This window comes from Aulonocara stuartgranti (assembly GCF_965226115.1).
Source record: "Aulonocara stuartgranti genome assembly, chromosome: 4".
NCBI classification, from domain to species: domain Eukaryota; kingdom Metazoa; phylum Chordata; class Actinopteri; order Cichliformes; family Cichlidae; genus Aulonocara; species Aulonocara stuartgranti.
In genome coordinates this window covers 34,912,641-34,929,730 of record NC_138942.1, presented here as the reverse complement: position 1 = coordinate 34,929,730, position 17,090 = coordinate 34,912,641, and the positions used below count along the sequence as shown (strand labels likewise).

Sequence of the window (17,090 nt, the reverse complement as noted above, 5' to 3'; positions counted from 1 at the left end):
GTGTGTAGCTAAAAATAAGCCCCAGAGCGAACGCCAAGGCTGCAGTCTGGGAACCGGCGGGGCGGTCACCGCTGGGATGTGCTTATCAGAGTGTGGAAAGTTGTGAACTTTAAAGTGTTGAACTTTGATGGATAACCAGTCGTGTCTCAGATCAAACGTGCAGAATAAAATCTTTGCCATAACTGTTGGCATGAGAGTGATGCTCATTATCCCTTCTGGCAACATTTTGAATAGCACCATCTGGTCAAGCAAGGCCATGTGACACACTGAGCTCGTGATACTGATTTTGGGCGGCAGTGATACGGACACTACTGGACTGAAACTGGTTTGAGAGTCTGCTAAAACGACAGCATGTAAGGACACAATGACTGTGTTTTAGTAAGTGTTTACCTGTTTTACTAAATGTACTTAAGAACTGCTGAGACCGTTTATAAACCTGTGTTTAAATTTCAAGAAAAGAATGATGCATTTGCATTTCTGTATTAATAGTTGGAACCGAGGAGGAAATATGAATATGAATGCAGCTGCATCGTTTTTTGCATTCATGATGTCGTTTTATTCAAATCAGTTTGTGTTAAATGCCCCAGACAACAAATCTGTTGTCGGTTTAATTTCAGAAAGGATGGCGCCACATCATGTGATCATTACAGCATATGTACAGATCTAAATGCATTTCATGTCCTATTATAGTTTTATTCACTTCAGATTAGCATCAAAGTTGTAGCCGCGTCTTTGCCCATTATGAGCCATAAAGTTGGACACTGTTGGAGACTGTTCTGCTGGTGATAAATGAAACGAGACGATCGTTTAAAAGGATTTTATTTTGAAATCTAACACCCATGTAGAGCTAACATTGATCGTAATAACATCGTAATAACATCGTAATAACATCGTAATAACATCGTAATAACATTTTTACAGTTTGTGTAAACCCAACAGAAACCATGTTGTCCCAAAACGCTGCGTTTGTGTCCCATATGTAACACCGTGTATTATCCAACTTATTTCACATGGTTTAACTTGAACTTTAAAAACTACAATAAAGTTTTGCTGTATTACCAGTAACAAATCTTTTATATACACATTAGCTTGTTTAAAAAAACTGACTGAATTACCTCTAAACTGGTTCTAGGCTTTGTCACACTGGTCGCACTGGTGCGTGTCCATGGTCAGTAAGTGTAGGGTTGACTTAAGCTCGAGTTTGTGTAAACTGAACTGCTGCACCGATCACGTATCAGCGTCTGTTGGCGTGTTTCTGGGGTCGCTGGCTGGAGGCTTTCCCAGAAAGGTCACATGCGGCACCAGCTTGTGTGTCGCCAAGCTCGACTTCAAAGCAAAAGCCCTCCCACACTGGTCACACTTGTGTGCTTTAACTCCACTGTGGACCAGTTTGTGTCTCTTTAAGTTGCTCTTATAATTAAAAGCCTTTCCGCACTCCTCACATGTGTGGGGTTTTTCTCCGCTGTGGACCATCTCATGGATTTTTAAGTAGCTCATCTGAGTAAAAGCCTTCTCACACTGGCTACATGCGTATGGTTTGACTCCTCTGTGCAGGCGCTGATGAGTTCTCAAGTTGCTCATCAAACTAAATGTCTTTCCACACTGGTGGCACATGTGTGGTTTGACGCCGCTGTGGCTGAGGTGATGTGTTTTTAAGTTGCCTTTCCAAGTAAAAGTCTTTCCACACTGGTCACAACTGAAGGGCTTTTCCCCACTGTGGATGCGCTGGTGTCTTCTGAGGTGAGACGGGGCATGAAACTTCTTGTTACACTGATCACACCTGTAGTGCTCAAGTAAGTTTGCACTTGAGTGAGCATCTTCAGCCAACTGAGAGCACTGAGGTGTTGGGCTCTCTTTGTCGTCTTGTTCCTACAGCAACAAAGACACAGGCAGGGAGTCAGAAGCTTAATAAGTGTTTGAGTTAAATCTTGTTTTGTCGTGCCGGCCTCTCTGCTTCGATAAGAAACCTGTTTGTTGGATGATGCCCATAATAGTAACCTGTTGTGTTGTAAATTGTTTGGATGCGTTTTGGAAAAGAAAGACTGTATTATTGCATAAAATACATTTAAACAAGTGCATCGCTGATTGCATCTTGTGGACATCGGTTCTACCAGCTGATTGCCCTGCTCAGTCTTTACGCCCGACCCAACGAGGGACAATCAAATGCAGAGGGGACAGTGCGACTTCACCCGTGCACTTGCACCTCTTGCACACAGTCCTCATTTACAAAGTGGAAATAAGGAAAGGTCTAAGAGGTTGAAGCCTTCGTCTTTCCATTTACTATTTTCTTTTCTTAACATGCATTTTGTTTCTCATGTTCTGGAAAACTGTAAATAATTACTAAAGGGTGGTAGTTAACAATAATCATAATGATATAATGACAATAAATGATGATCATTCATGAAAGTTGTACTGATAGACTTTTCACGTTTCCTAAAAGCAGCTCGGCCTTGGTTTGCACGGCACTTCCAGATGTGTTTATAAACTACGAACAATTTCACGTATAAAAGTCTGTAAAATGTTCGGACTCATGATTTATAAAAACGATGTTTTTCTCACCGTGTGTGAAGAAAACATTTTCTTCTTTCCAAGATGGCCGACTACGTTCCTCCGTCAGACTGCTCGACCCACCAACACCTGCCAGGAAAGAGCTTTATTAGGCTCCGGAGCCGAAATGCACATTAAAGTCACTTTACATCCGGATGACTTAGACCGTCCTAAGATAATAAACTTTTAGCCTGGTCTAGATTAAACTGAGCTGATGGCAAGACGGAGGATCAGAGGACTTGAAGCTTTAAATAATCCCTCAAGGAGACAGGTCTAACCTTTCCTTTGAAATATCTCTGAGGTAGCATGGACAACATACACGTTCAGATGAGAAATGACACCCTGATTCAATCATTCCCTCTCTGTAAACACTTTAACTGGGAAGCCAAGCTAAAGGTTAAATGATCAGCGGCTGTAGGTTTAGCTGTGCTCGTATGCCCGGACAATACAAATATATAAATAAAGAACTGCACACAAACACAATTACACTACTTGATCTGTTACAATCGAGCGACATTACTTGTCAGCATCTGGAATCATGGAACTCTTTGGTCACGGTGAAGGAACAGTGTGCAGGGCTGTTTTTAAAATGAGGTTTTTCACCAAGCATCCTGATGGGCTCTTCCCAAGAGTTAGTGGACAGATAGTTGGAGGTCATGTTCCCAACAAGCAGCAACTGGTGCCGAGGATGAAAGGAACCATGAATGTGCTCAAAGCTAGATTGCGAAACCGCGATATCAGAAACACATCCTGCATGTGCTGAACTTGCTTTCTAGCAAAGCACCCTGGTTTGCAGTGTCCCAGGTGTAGGCCAGCACTGAGGATTGTTCTCCAGTCACTGTACACACAGTTTAAGGGAGGACAGCAGTTCCTACTTTGAAGGTAAACCTTAAATGATCAGCAGCCATGAGTTTAGTTGTGCTCATACAAGTTATTGTCTCCAGTGTCTCTGCGGGTCCCTAACACTCCCTCACAAACACACCTGAGCTGGGAACATACCTGAGGGAGAGCAGCAGATGACAGCATGCAGGAGACAACAAACTAATCTAAACATATAAAACAACTCCAACCAACATCAGCTTGGTGGTTACCTTTGGAGGAGCCCAGCCCATGAGCTGTGCTGTGATGACTTATGGTGAACAGGTGTGCCAACAACTAAGAGCCGAGACAGAGCCTCTTAAAGCTGTAGGACAAAAAACAGCACGTCCAGAGCACCTGAAGGCCAGAAGGTGGCAGCAGCAAACGGTGTCAGGTACAATCTTCAGCTTCCATAGTATCTACAGATCATACACTCCTCCCTTTGCTCAGTGTTTTCACCTTCAGCACATAAAGGTGAACTTCAACCACACCAACAGACTGGAATATGTTCACCCACACAGACCTGGACCAGTACGCCTCATCTGTACTGGATTACATCTCCAAAACCACAGACAGTGTCACCACCTGACAGTGGGCAGGGATAGCTCAGTAGGTAGAGTGGTGGCACCATGATCGGAAGGTCGGTGGTTCGACTCCACTGAACGGCTACCCTGAGGTACCCCTGAGCAAGGTACCGTCCCTACACACTGCTCCCCGGGCGCTGCATTGGTGGCTGCCCACTGCTTCACTGGGTGAATGGGTTAAATGCAGAGGAACTATATCCCTACGGGGACTAACATGCACACTTTACTTTACACCCAGAAACGGATCACCATGTACCCCAACCAGAAGCCTTGGATGAACCGGGATCTTCGTCTCTTCCTGAAGGCCCGCAACACCGCCTTTAGGTCAGGAGATGCACACGCCTACAGCACAGCCAGGGCTAATCTAAAGAAGGGCATCAAAAAAGCCAAACACCATTACAAAAAGAAGGTAGAAGAACACTTCTCCAACTCCAACCCCCGACGCATGTGGCAAGGACTCCAGACCATCACAGACTACAGGACCACCAAACCCTCCCCCGTATCCTCTGATGCAGGGGCGGAGCGTGGGGGTGGCTTACGGGGCTTAAGCCCGGGTTGTTTTGTCAGAAGCCCGGGGTATTTTGGAGTGTAATTTTTTCATAGTTAGATGCCTGGCTGACAACTGTATAAAACAAAAAGTACACACAATATTCGAAGCACATAGTGCACACTGTGGGAATTTACGACTGTGCGTGAATCCCCCCCTGATATTGGTATGATCCAAGCTCAGGCACTAAGCGACTGAGCGAGGGGGCGGGGGGAGCTGCTGCCCGTGAGTGCGCTGTTGGAGAGACGGAGCCAGCCATACTAAGGAGAGCTTAAGTTTGAGCAGGTACCAAAGCAAATCATTCGTACTGTACAAATAATGTAAATATGACGGTGCATCACGAAAGATTGATATGAAACTGATCACTTGACCAATATTATTTTACTTGCTCTTCAAGTGAATCAACAAATGGCGAAATGAAAAGCCGAACAAATGCTATTTTTTAGAGAATCTTAGCTTACGTGTGTTTATTTCATATTTTCAGTTCTTACCCTCCCCGACTAATTCGGTTTCAGTTATGTACTGAAATATAAGAATGGACATTAGAGGGTTCTTTCAAAGAAAAAACTCAGGTAAATGTTATTTTATATATTATGCTTTGTATGTTGTTCAGTATATTTCTATGCAAAACAAGAGGGATTTCAGTACACAGCAGGATATTCACATTTGTAACCAGATATTTACACTTTAGGGAGAAAACATAAAACATTTTTACTGTACAACATCAATTTAGAGTAAACTTTTGTTTTAGATAAATATTGAAATATATTTTGAATTAGTTAAATGTCAGAATAAAGAGAGACAGAGCTGTCTATTTTTTATCACTTTCATTAAATTTAGGAGTACATGTACACTAAGTTTATTGTTAATTAATAAGAAACTCCAGAGGATTCCATTCTGAGCTGAAGAAGCTTCTGATAGGTTCGTAGAGTCCATGTGAGTAAACTGGTGGCACAGCTGTGGATGCATATAAGGCAAAACACAGAGCCTGTTTCTGTGACATGGGAACATCAAGAGATGTCAACCAAAACACCAGGAAAAGAATCGTGGAGCTCCATAAGTGTGGCTCAGTTTGAATACAATTTGGTGCCATTTGCAATTAAAAAACACAGACAGTTTCTCTCTTTACTCTTAAAGTTAACAAATATGTTTTTATATTTATCAATCTAAAAAAATAAACATTTAGTCTGATTTGATGTTACAATTAAAAAGTGTTTGTGTTTTGATCTGAAGAGTTTGTAAATATCTGGTTTCAACTGTATATTTGATGATTGTCAGCACAAAGAGGGAGAGAGAGGAGCAGAGATTGAGATGGAGAATGAGGACAGAACAGAGATGAACAAGAGCAGGTGAGACACACATGTTAGTCAAATGGTTGCTTACTAAAAGTATCACCGTATCATAGGTACTCATGTATCTCGTACCTAGTGTTTCTTTTTAGGTTTGCTATTTTTCAAATTCTATATTTATTAAGTTATGCAGGCTTGTTTGCACAACAAGGCTAAATAATTATATAAACTTTTCTCAATCTAAATATTGTACTTTGGTAGAATTAAATAAATAAGTGTAGTGCAGGTCTATGATGATTTTTAGTGCTACTATCATCTAGTTCTGATTGTGGTTATGTCTTGGTTAAGTCCTCAGTAGTCCTGATTTTGAACTGTTGTAGTCCTGTTTTAATTCTGGATCAGTTCTGGGTCTGGTTGAATTGGGGTTTAGTCCCTGTGTCTTGATACAGCCCCGACTTTGTTCTGTCTTGCTGCTTAATTAAAAAACTAGTTTAAGGTGTCCTGCATGTGTGATATATATATTTCCCTATATGAAGTCATTCTTTTTTGAACAAAACTCAAAACAGAGCCTATTAATCTTTCAGTCATTTCTACACCCCCCCCCCCCCCCCCCCCCCCCCCTCAAAAAAAAAAAAAAAATCCCACATGCATACTACCCTTTAGGGCTAAGCCCCGGGTGTTTCAAATGTCTGGCTCCTCCTCTGCTCTGATGTCTCCTTCCTCAATGAGCTCAACAACTTTTATGCTCGTTTTGAGCGAGGGAATCCCACAACCACAACCAAAGCAGACATGACACCAGACCACCAACCTATGACTCTCTCCCCCACTGATGTGGGAGCGGTGCTGAGCAGGATCAGTGTCCACAAGGCTGCAGGTCCTGATGGCATCCCCGGGCGTGTTCTCAGAGCGTGTTCTGGGGAGCTTGCAGGAGTGCTCACAGACATATTCAGTCTGTCCTTGGCCCACGCTGTGGTACCGGCCTGCTTCAAATCCACCTCCATCGTCCCGATACCCAAAAACTCCAACCCATCTTGCCTCAATGACTACCGCCCAGTAGCACTCACCCCCATCATCACTAAGTGCTTAGAGCAGCTGGTCCTAGCACACTTCAAATCCTGTCTCCCCCCCACCCTGGACCCCCACCAATTCGCATACTGCCAGAACAGGAGCACAGAGGATGCAGTCTCCATCGCACTGCACTCTGTCCTCTCACACCTGGACAACAACAACACTGAAGGAAACGGTTTCCAGGGCCTACTCCGTGGATCGGCTTCCTCCGAGGCGTGGACGTCTATCAGCAGAGAATGTCCCTTAGTCTGTAACACAGTCAAATATATTCTCAAGTAATATTCAAGCATGCCATTCAGCGTGTTAGTACGAGCTCGGGAGCAGCTTGGGAGAACAAGAAAACAGAGACTGCTTTAGATTGTCTTCCCAAAGTGACTCAACTTTATTCACAAGTATAACAGTTTATATAGAGGGTAAAATTCATGAGACAGCAGATTATCAGTTTAAACCAGTACAGACCAAGATAAGGCAGCGTCTTCCTGCCCATGGGTGAAGAAGCATCCTTTGTGTAGTGTATCAGTTCAGCTACAATTGTGATTATCTCAGCGACATATTTTCAAGGCACAAAACGAAGAGTTCTTACATTAGTGAAATCTGAAACAAACCATTTGGCCTTCAACAGGCGTCTAAAAGATTAAGAAACTAATGTAGCTGAGGGAGTGATCTCTGTGGTATTTCAACCTTGTACCAGCCTGTGATTCTCACACATCAATTCTTGGGTCAAAGAGAAAAACACTGAAACAAAGGGGCCTTATTGAATGACAGAGTTTTCCTGCATAATGTCACTATAAAACAATATCCAGTAAATGCTACCATGGTACTAAAATACCTAACAGTTCCCCTCTTTTATTATTTTTTAAAATAATAACTCAAATAGAAAGGAAAAATCACAAATGTAATAACATAATATAAAAAGCAAATAATAAAATGTAATAGTTCACAACCTAATGTTCAATATACACATCAGGAACATCATTGGTAACATCTGGCACATCCTCAGGATCAATTTGTGCTAATTGCAAATACATTGAAGTAGCTGTACTGGTAGCTATATGGGTTATCATTGAGAATGTGGCTTGCAGAAATGTGAACAGGGTTGCACTTTACAATACGAAATAGTAAATAAAAATCCTAAGGTTAATGCAGTAGATATGATTAATAACCTAAATATATAAAAAAGACAGTTCTTTAGTCGTCTCCTGGCCTGGTCCCAGGTTCGAGAGACACCGTATAAGCGTCGTGTGATGACAATGGGCATTTCATTTTCTCCATTATCAGGATGAAACGAGTCTATCTTTATCAGGTTAGACATTGTGTGGTACTTTCGGCTTTCTGTTCCTGCTGGATGTTCGAGTACCTTGTTGTTGTTCTTTCAGGCGTTGTGTGTTAATCAGTGATTGTGTGTGTGTAGGTGGATTGGATCCGGGCGCTGGCTCGCCTGAGTCGTCATCTATAGGTGTATTGAATCCGGGCGCTGGCTCGCCGGAGACGTCATCTACTTGATCCGACGCCTTAGGTGGTTTGGTGGGGCTGGTCTTAACCCTGCTGGCATGAATCCACTGAGGTTGTCCGTCTGTTAGGATGCTGGTTCTCGTCACTGCAAGTACAGTCTGGGGGCTGGAACACGCGGCCTCCCCGAGTGCCCTTGGTTTTAGCAACTTTACCAATACCGCATCTCCTGGTTTCCACGGATGGGTTGGATCTATGGAAGGGAGAGGCTGAGAGAGACAAACTTTCTGATAGTTATTATTCAGTGTTTCTACCAGGTTATGAACATAGTCAGACAATGCAGTGTCTATGTCCCCTTCCAATAGCGGTGCCCCTCTGGAGGCTGACCATGGTGTTGGAAACGGTCTTCCCATGATTATTTCAAATGGAGATAATTTGGTTGCTGCGGATGGAGTCATTCTAATCTCGCAGAGGATTTGAGGAAGTAGTTTGATCCAGGTCATTCCTGTTTCTATCATTGCTTTAGTCAGGCGATTTTTTATGGTCCTATTCATTCTTTCTACAACTCCTGAACTCTGAGGATGGTATGGCACATGATATTTCCAGTCTATTGCTAGAGTTTTAGCACACTTTTGAATTACTTCTGATGTAAATGAAGGTCCTCTATCACTGTTAATTTGGTGAGGTATTCCAAATCTGGGTATTATTTCATTGCACAACTTTTGACAGACTACTTCTGCAGTTTCTTTTGATGTTGGGTAAGCTTCTACCCATTTACTAAATTGGTCCACTATTACCAGTAAGTACTTGATGCTTCCTTGTGCTGGCATGTGTGTAAAATCAATTTGTAATGTATGAAATGGGAAATCTGGTTGTGGTAAATGCTGATGTTTTGCTTTTGGTTTTCCTACATTAGTTCGTGCACATGTTAGACAGGTTGCTAATATGCGTTTTACTGCGTGTGATGTTTTCTCGATTACAAATCTTGATTTTATTGCTCCTATTACCCCTCTTTGTCCGACATGACTCACACCGTGAAAATGGCGGACAAGGATTGGCAGTAGTGAAGATGGGAGGGCAATCAAACCCTCAAGGTTTTTGTATAAGCCGTCTCTGTTATCTAAGGTACAATCATTACTTTCCCAGTAAGTGTAATCTAAGGCAGAGGCTTGCTCTTGTATGAATTTTAGGTCAACATTTGTTTCTAAATAGTCTGGGAGCGTGACAAGTGGCAGCTGTAAAGGCAAAGATAATACTTCCCTTCTGGGTGGTTGCTGTGAGGCAGCAGCTGCTTTCGCGGTTACGTCTGCAAGAGCATTTCCCACTGCTTCGTCTGTGTCAGCCGTGCTGTGCCCCTTCGTTTTAACAACTGCAATTGCCGATGGCAGCTGTATAGCCTGCAAAAGTCTTTGAACAAGGTCAGAATTAGCAATCGATTTTCCATCAGCAGATCTAAATCCTCTTTGTCTCCACAATGTGCCAAAGTCATGCACCACACCGAATGCATAACGGCTATCAGTGTAAATTGTTACCCGCTTATCCACATGTAACTCACAGGCGCGTATTAAAGCCATGAGCTCTGCTTTTTGTGCTGAGTGAAATGGTAATGAGTGAGCCTCTAGTATGATGTCAGGCAATGTCACCACCGAATAGCCACAAAGAAATAAGTTGTCATTTGGTTTTGAACAGGACCCGTCCACATAAACAATGACTGAGTCTGGGATTGGTGTCTGCTCTAACTCTGGGCGTGGTGCTGTGGATTCCTGTATACGTGTCATGCAGTCATGATCGTCAGGGTCGTCTGAACCATCCTGTTGGTCAGAGGAACACAGCATACGAATGAGTAAGTGTGCTGGCGAATTGGGTGTGCTGCTTGCTTTTATAGTGAGATTTGCTGTTGAAGTCAGTGTAGCTTCATAACCTGAGCGACGTTGTGCGGTCATGTGTTGTGTAGTTATGTTTGCTAGAATGGTCGTGACCTGGTGATTGGTGTGTAGAATAGTGTCATGTGAGAGTGTGAGCTTCTCGCAGTCCCTTATCATGATAGAGCAAGCTGCTACTGCTCTCAGGCAGGCCGGCATCCCCTGAACTACTGCTGGCAGCACCTTTGAGTAGAAGGCTACTGGACGGTAGCCACAGCCATGCTCTTGGGCCAATACACCTGCACAGGTTGTGCCGTTCTCTGTGACGTACAGGTGGAACGGTAAGTGGTAGTCAGGCAGACCCAAACAAGGGGCGGAGGTCAGCGCTCCCTGTAATGCATTGAAAGAGGCAGTCATTTCTGTGGACCACAGTATTCGAGGAGGCTTGTCTTTTTTGCAGCATTCACGCAGAATGTGGTCATGAAAAGAACAGTCTGGTATCCACTGTCTGCAATAGTTCACCATGCCTAGGAAGGACAGCATTTCCTTCTGTGTAGTGGGCTTAGGGACAGAGGTCACAGCTTTGACCCTGTCTGTAGTCATGGAACGTTGTCCGTGAGACAGTGTAAATCCCAAATATTGAACAGAAGTCTGACAGTACTGCATTTTCTTTGCTGATGCTTTGTGGCCAGTCTGTTGGAGGTGCTGGAGTAGCATGTGTGTGGCAGTTTGACATAGTTTTTCACTTTCAGCACAGAGGAGGAGATCATCTACATACTGGATCAGAGTACAGCCCTCTGGAGGAGTGAAGCCGTCCAGGGTAGCACGTACCACCATTGAGAAAGCCGCAGGGCTGTCTACCATGCCTTGGGGTAAGCGAGTCCATGTGTACTGCTTATCTCTATGTGTAAAAGCAAATATCGGCTGTGTGTCTTCATGCACAGGTACTGAGAAAAAGGCGGAGCACAAATCCACCACAGTAAAATGTGTGGCTGTTGCTGGAATAGATGTCAGTATGCTGGGAACATCTGGGACAATAGGTGGCAGAGGCATAATGACTGCATTAACTTGCCTTAAGTCTTGTGTGAAACGCCATACGCCAGGTTTGTTAGGCTTTGGCACAGGATTGACAGGAGTGTTATATGGAGATACTGTGGGCTTTATTACTCCAGCTGTCAATAAATCTCCTATGATGATGTCTAAGGCTGCGGCTTTTTCAGCGGAAATGGGACATTGCTTGACATATACCGGCTTGTTGTTTTTCAGCTGAGCATGATAAGGTGTACAGTCAATAAATCCTACATCATTCTCACCTCTTGACCATAATGTCATGTTTTGATATTCAGCTGGCAATGTGACAGCAGAGATAGTACAGTGTAAGGGGTAGGTTAGATCTATGTGTCGACATGGTGCAGTAATGTCATAGCCTATGTCTGAGTTATGTGACAAAACCACTGTTCGGCCTTCTCTGGTGTGAGCAGTTATCATGTTGTTGAACAGTGTGAGAGAAACAAATATGTGGCTTCCAGGCATGGGGCTACCTGGTAACGGTGTTTGCACATGTTTTTGACACAGAGTGTGACGTGGGATACCAGTCAGATGGATATTGAGTTCATTCTCCGCTGAGGCGTCCAGCTGACACAGAGGATGTTCCTTCTCCATGGTGTCGGTGCATAGGGCAGAGAAAACATAGCTGTTATCAGTATCTGCAAACATTTCACCCTTTGTGTTAAATGAAATACACAAGTTCATTTTTGCCATTAAATCTCTGCCTAATAGATTCACAGGCGAGTTTGGAATAATTATGAATGGATGATATGTAATTTCGTCCGGTTTTGGGCCCCAGCGTGTTTTTAGAGAATGAGTTTTGGGGCATTGCACTAGAGTTCCGTTTATTCCCATGGTGTTGATGCACACAGAGGAAACAGGCCCACTATAGAATTTTCCAGACAGTGAACTTTTAGTGGCTCCACTGTCAACTAAAAAGGAATAAATCTTTTCACCTATTTCTATATCTAACATGGGCAAGCTTTCTGTGTTACGGGACAATTGCAAATGCAGCATCGTGTGTAGTGCTTCACACTGTCCCTCATCATCACCTGGGCCTCCCTATGGTTGGTCCAGTCTTTCGTTATCATATGGATGGGGATTAAAATGTGGATTATAAGGTTGCTCCCTAAGTGCAAAGGGGCCATTATTTTGATGTGATTCCTGTCTGCGTTGCCAGTTACCTTGTCTGTAAGAGCTCTGCTGACGCCTAGTGGCAGGAGCTGGTCCTGTGTTTTGTGGTTGAGACCTATGTGCTGCTGATTTGCATTCCCTCCTCCAGTGTCCTATTTTTCCACAATAAAAACATACGTCTCCACTCCTATCTCTCCTTCTGAAATCTCCCTGCTGCGCTTGTTGAGGGGGCGGGGCCCCTGCATACATCATTTTTTCACTTTCCTCTGAGCCTTCAACATCAAAATTCAACATCATCTTAACACTTTTAGCCTTCGTGCTGTTGGGGAAAAGATCTGCACCAGCTTTTGTTTTGACAAGTGTGATAAAGTTCTTTATTTTCATGTCATAGAGATTATCAGTGGCAGTCAGCTTCAATAGTTGTGAACATTCTGGATGAATATTGTTTAAGAATGTTGTTATGAAAATCTGATCATTTCCTCCTTCAGGCATGCATGCCTCATTAGTCCAGCAGTGCGTGAAACGTTTCATAAACACTAGAATAGATTCATCTGGCTTTTGCTTACACATGGTTACTGCATTTAAATCAATTTTATCTCTAGACATTGTGAGCAGAAATTTCTTTAGATTTTGAAAAAAGGCTGTGATTTTGTCATCATTTATCCACAAAAACGAGGAGGTGTTGGCTGCTTGGTCATTTTTAGGGTCTAGTTCCTCTACTTCTTCAATAAGCTGAGATTCAGTCACACCTGGAATTCGTTGACATAATATATATCTATAGTCAGGCCCACCCAAGTGGTGGTATCTGGTACTTCTCTGTAATGCAGAAACAAAGGCTGTAGGATTTTGTAGAGGATCGGGAAGTTCTTTAATGGTTGCTGCTAACTCTGAAATTTTAGGGGGTTGAATGCAACACATGTCCCCTATTATCATGAACGGAAGGGAGGTGCTGACGTCATTAAATTGTGATCCCTGCTTTTCTTTATAACGGGTGTTTTTGTGGGGGCCCTCTTGAGTTTTTTCCTCTTTTTTCTGCTTTAAGTAGTTCCTTATTAAATTTCTGGTGTTAGTTATTGCTTTTGGCACAGTTAAACCATTCGCTACTCTAGTGTGGCGCTGAACATGATTATCTATGACGGAAACGGCTTGCTGCAGTTCAGCTTCCGTACGTTCAGTTAAAGGATCTTTCATGATTTCCTCACACTCTGCCATTAACTGTTTTGTTTGCTTTTTATGTTCCTGTAACTCTCTTTCTCGTTCAGTGTATTCTCGTTCCTGTCTTTGATCTAGGTTAAACCAGTCATCTTCTTCTGATTTAGGTGTCATTTCAGTGCCTTCCTCACTCTTTTGGGATTCTGCTGTTATATCAGGATATACGCGCTGATGACGTGCAGCCGCCGCAGCAGCTATTAATTCTGTCTTTTCATCATAAGGCGGCGGAGCCGTAGGTTGAACGGATGGGCATATAAGGCTAGTTTTTTCTGCAGTGGATTTACTAGAGCCTACACTGGCTTGATTTAAAGCATTTACGTCTGGCTCGGGTCCTTTTTTCCATAGCGGTAGCATGCGATTGGTCACATCACGACATTCTATCATATATTTTTTACAGGACTTTTTAATCAGCCTACTTTCCTTATCACAAATAGTATTTAACATTTCTACTGACCTGTTTTCTGGCGATAATCGTTCGGGATAGGGCTCCGGAAATACATTAGGATGCATTAAAGTTATAGTTCTTAAGTTCGAGACGAAATCAGTCACGTAAGCACTTCCGCATGTTCTGGATACGTAATCATGGAAGTCTTCATTGATTCGCGAGCGTGGGTTAAACGTAACCGGAAGTGGGAGTCGTACTGAGCCGCTATTTGTGATTTTATATTTAATTTTTTTCGGTTTTACAGTTAATTTTGAGTTTTTATCGGACCCGTCTAAGGTCTTTGAATTATTCTGACCCATGGTCAGTGATTTCCAGAGGGGTTTAGACGCTTGAAGGATTTAAGTTAGTTTTTATTTTTGCTGTGGCACACCTGAGGTTACTTGATTTTTTTGCTAACAATTTTATCTTTTTAGTGAGCAACTTCTCACTTTTTAACGAGCAACTTCTCGTTTTATGACCACAGGCAACTTCCTGTGTCCTTTCTGCTGGTGAGCAACTTCTTAGTTTATGACAGCAGGCAACTTCCTGTGTCCTTTCTGCTTTTATTTACAAAACAACAGGCAACTTCCTGTGTTTCTATGTGGGCCACTAACGAAGGCTCCTCAGCGTATCCCACTTGTTACTATGTGGGCCACTGAAGAAGGCCTCGTCAGCGTATCCCGTTTCTATGTGGATCACTGAGAAAGGCATAACACAGTCTTATAAAATAAAAGACGAGTGCCTACCTTCGTCAGGATCCCACTTCTGACACCAAAATTGAAGGAAACGGTTTCCAGGGCCTACTCCGTGGATCGGCTTCCTCCGAGGCGTGGACGTCTATCAGCAGAGAATGTACCTTCACCTATCAGCAGAGAATGTCCCTTAGTCTGTAACACAGTCAAATATATTCTCAAGTAATATTCAAGCATGCCATTCAGCGTGTTAGTACGAGCTCGGGAGCAGCTTGGGAGAACAAGAAAACAGAGACTGCTTTAGATTGTCTTCCCAAAGTGACTCAACTTTATTCACAAGTACAACAGTTTATATAGAGGGTAAAATTCATGAGACAGCAGATTTATCAGTTTAAACCAGTACAGACCAAGATAAGGCAGCGTCTTCCTGCCCATGGGTGAAGAAGCATCCTTTGTGTAGTGTATCAGTTCAGCTACAATTGTGATTATCTCAGCGACATATTTTCAAGGCACAAAACGAAGAGTTCTTACATTAGTGAAATCTGAAACAAACCATTTGGCCTTCAACAGGCGTCTAAAAGATTAAGAAACTAATGTAGCTGAGGGAGTGATCTCTGTGGTATTTCAACCTTGTACCAGCCTGTGATTCTCACACATCAATTCTTGGGTCAAAGAGAAAAACACTGAAACAAAGGGGCCTTATTGAATGACAGAGTTTTCCTGCATAATGTCACTATAAAACAATATCCAGTAAATGCTACCATGGTACTAAAATACCTAACAAACACCTACGCCAGAATGCTGTTTATAGACTTCAGTTCAGCATTCAATACAATCCACCCCTCACAACTCATCAGGAAACTGACAGACCTGGGCATCAGTTCCCTCATCTGCAAATGGTTACTGGACTTCCTGACCAACCGCCCCCAACATGTCCGGCTGGATAACCGCTGCTCATCTACCATCACAATGAACACCGGTGTACCACAAGGCTGTGTGATGAGCCCTTTCCTCTACTCCCTCTTCACCCACGACTGCAGACCTGCTGATGGTTCCAACACCATCATTAAGTTTGCAGATGACATCACGGTGATTGGCCTCATCAGTGCTTTGAGCGCTCAGATGAGTAGAAACGCGCTACATAAGAACCAGTCCATTTACCATTTGGGTAATAAAATTGCAGGTAACATTTCCAAGGCAGGTAGGAAAAAAATGAGCTGCTATCAGTGTATGTTTGTTTTAAGGTGAGGTGCCACGAACCCGCATGTAGGGAGATGTAACCTCGTACCTCAGAAGTGTCGATATGGGTGTATTTCCATCTGTACAGCAGTATTTAGTACATCCTGGTACTTGGCAGGATGTGCAGGAGGCAGAGAAAGAGCATAAGCTTTCAGCACCTGTTAGAAATGTCACTTTCCCACATAAGAAATAAAAGGTGCTCCACAATAGTGCTGCAATTGAATATATTTTGCAATGAATTGAAGCCCATGTCAGTATTCATAGAAGAAATTGTATATGAATGCACAGCTTCCTTACATGTGCATTTGTTTCATTTGCAGATCACGCCAGACAGCTCACAAAGTCCATGATGAGGAAGCCAACCATAGACAAGCTGGCGGCTAACAGAGAGGCTGATGTCAATAACTTTGTCAAGTTCATCACCAAGGACTCTATTCAGAAGTCCCTGGGGATGTATCTGGAGATGCTTAAGAGAAGAAAGGCTTAGAGAGGGGAAACATGTTTGCACACTTTGTAGCACCAGCTACAGATGTGATCTGACATCAGGCAGTGAGCAGTCTACATGTTTGGGGGATAAAACCCAGCATTTACCCCTCAAGGTGTTAATAAAAACACTCGAGGTTAGGGTGTGACTTTTTGTTTTGGTTTGAAGAGCCGTACACTCGGGCAACCTGCCGAGCCTTCTCCATCACTCAGCATTACCTGCAGTATGCTTACGCGAGCAAACTGCTAATTGTTGCAAAAGAGTCTCACATATGAAGGACTAATAGCAAATCTGACCTTTAGTGCATCTAAATGTGGCAAAGCCTTTGTCATCTCTAACAAATGTTTGGTTTTTACTGTGAAATATCCAAATAAATGTCTGGATTCATACATTAAATGGATTAAAGCGTGTGGTTCTCATTCATTATCTCTGTAACTCAGACGTCTCTACATTCAAATGACAGTTGAGAATGTTAAAAATTCAGCGGACAACCAAATCAAAATGAATCTTGCATTCTTATAACAAGGAGCATTTTTCATTCTTTGTATGTTTGTGTTTTGGACAATTGAATCAATATACGACACTTCAAAAGGACCTGAGTGTCAGCGCAACACAATCGGCTAAACTTCAGGTGTGCAGTGTCTCCACACTTTT

At 43.0% G+C, this 17,090-nt stretch overlaps 3 long non-coding RNA genes across 3 annotated transcripts; 2 read left to right on the top strand and 1 right to left on the bottom strand.

Annotated features, from left to right (window-relative positions):
- Positions 1 to 294: 294 nt before the first annotated feature.
- On the top strand, positions 295 to 16,832 carry LOC309704733. The gene is made up of 2 exons (XR_014276348.1): positions 295 to 378; positions 16,273 to 16,832. It is a non-coding gene; the product is annotated as an uncharacterized lncRNA (long non-coding RNA).
- On the top strand, positions 4,510 to 6,421 carry LOC309704729. Its single transcript, XR_014276344.1, has 3 exons — positions 4,510 to 4,821; positions 5,021 to 5,108; positions 5,815 to 6,421. It is a non-coding gene; the product is annotated as an uncharacterized lncRNA (long non-coding RNA).
- Positions 7,252 to 14,395, bottom strand: LOC309704725. The gene is made up of 2 exons (XR_014276336.1): positions 11,746 to 14,395; positions 7,252 to 9,749 (listed from the first exon to the last, which is right to left on the bottom strand). It is a non-coding gene; the product is annotated as an uncharacterized lncRNA (long non-coding RNA).
- Positions 16,833 to 17,090: the final 258 nt, after the last annotated feature.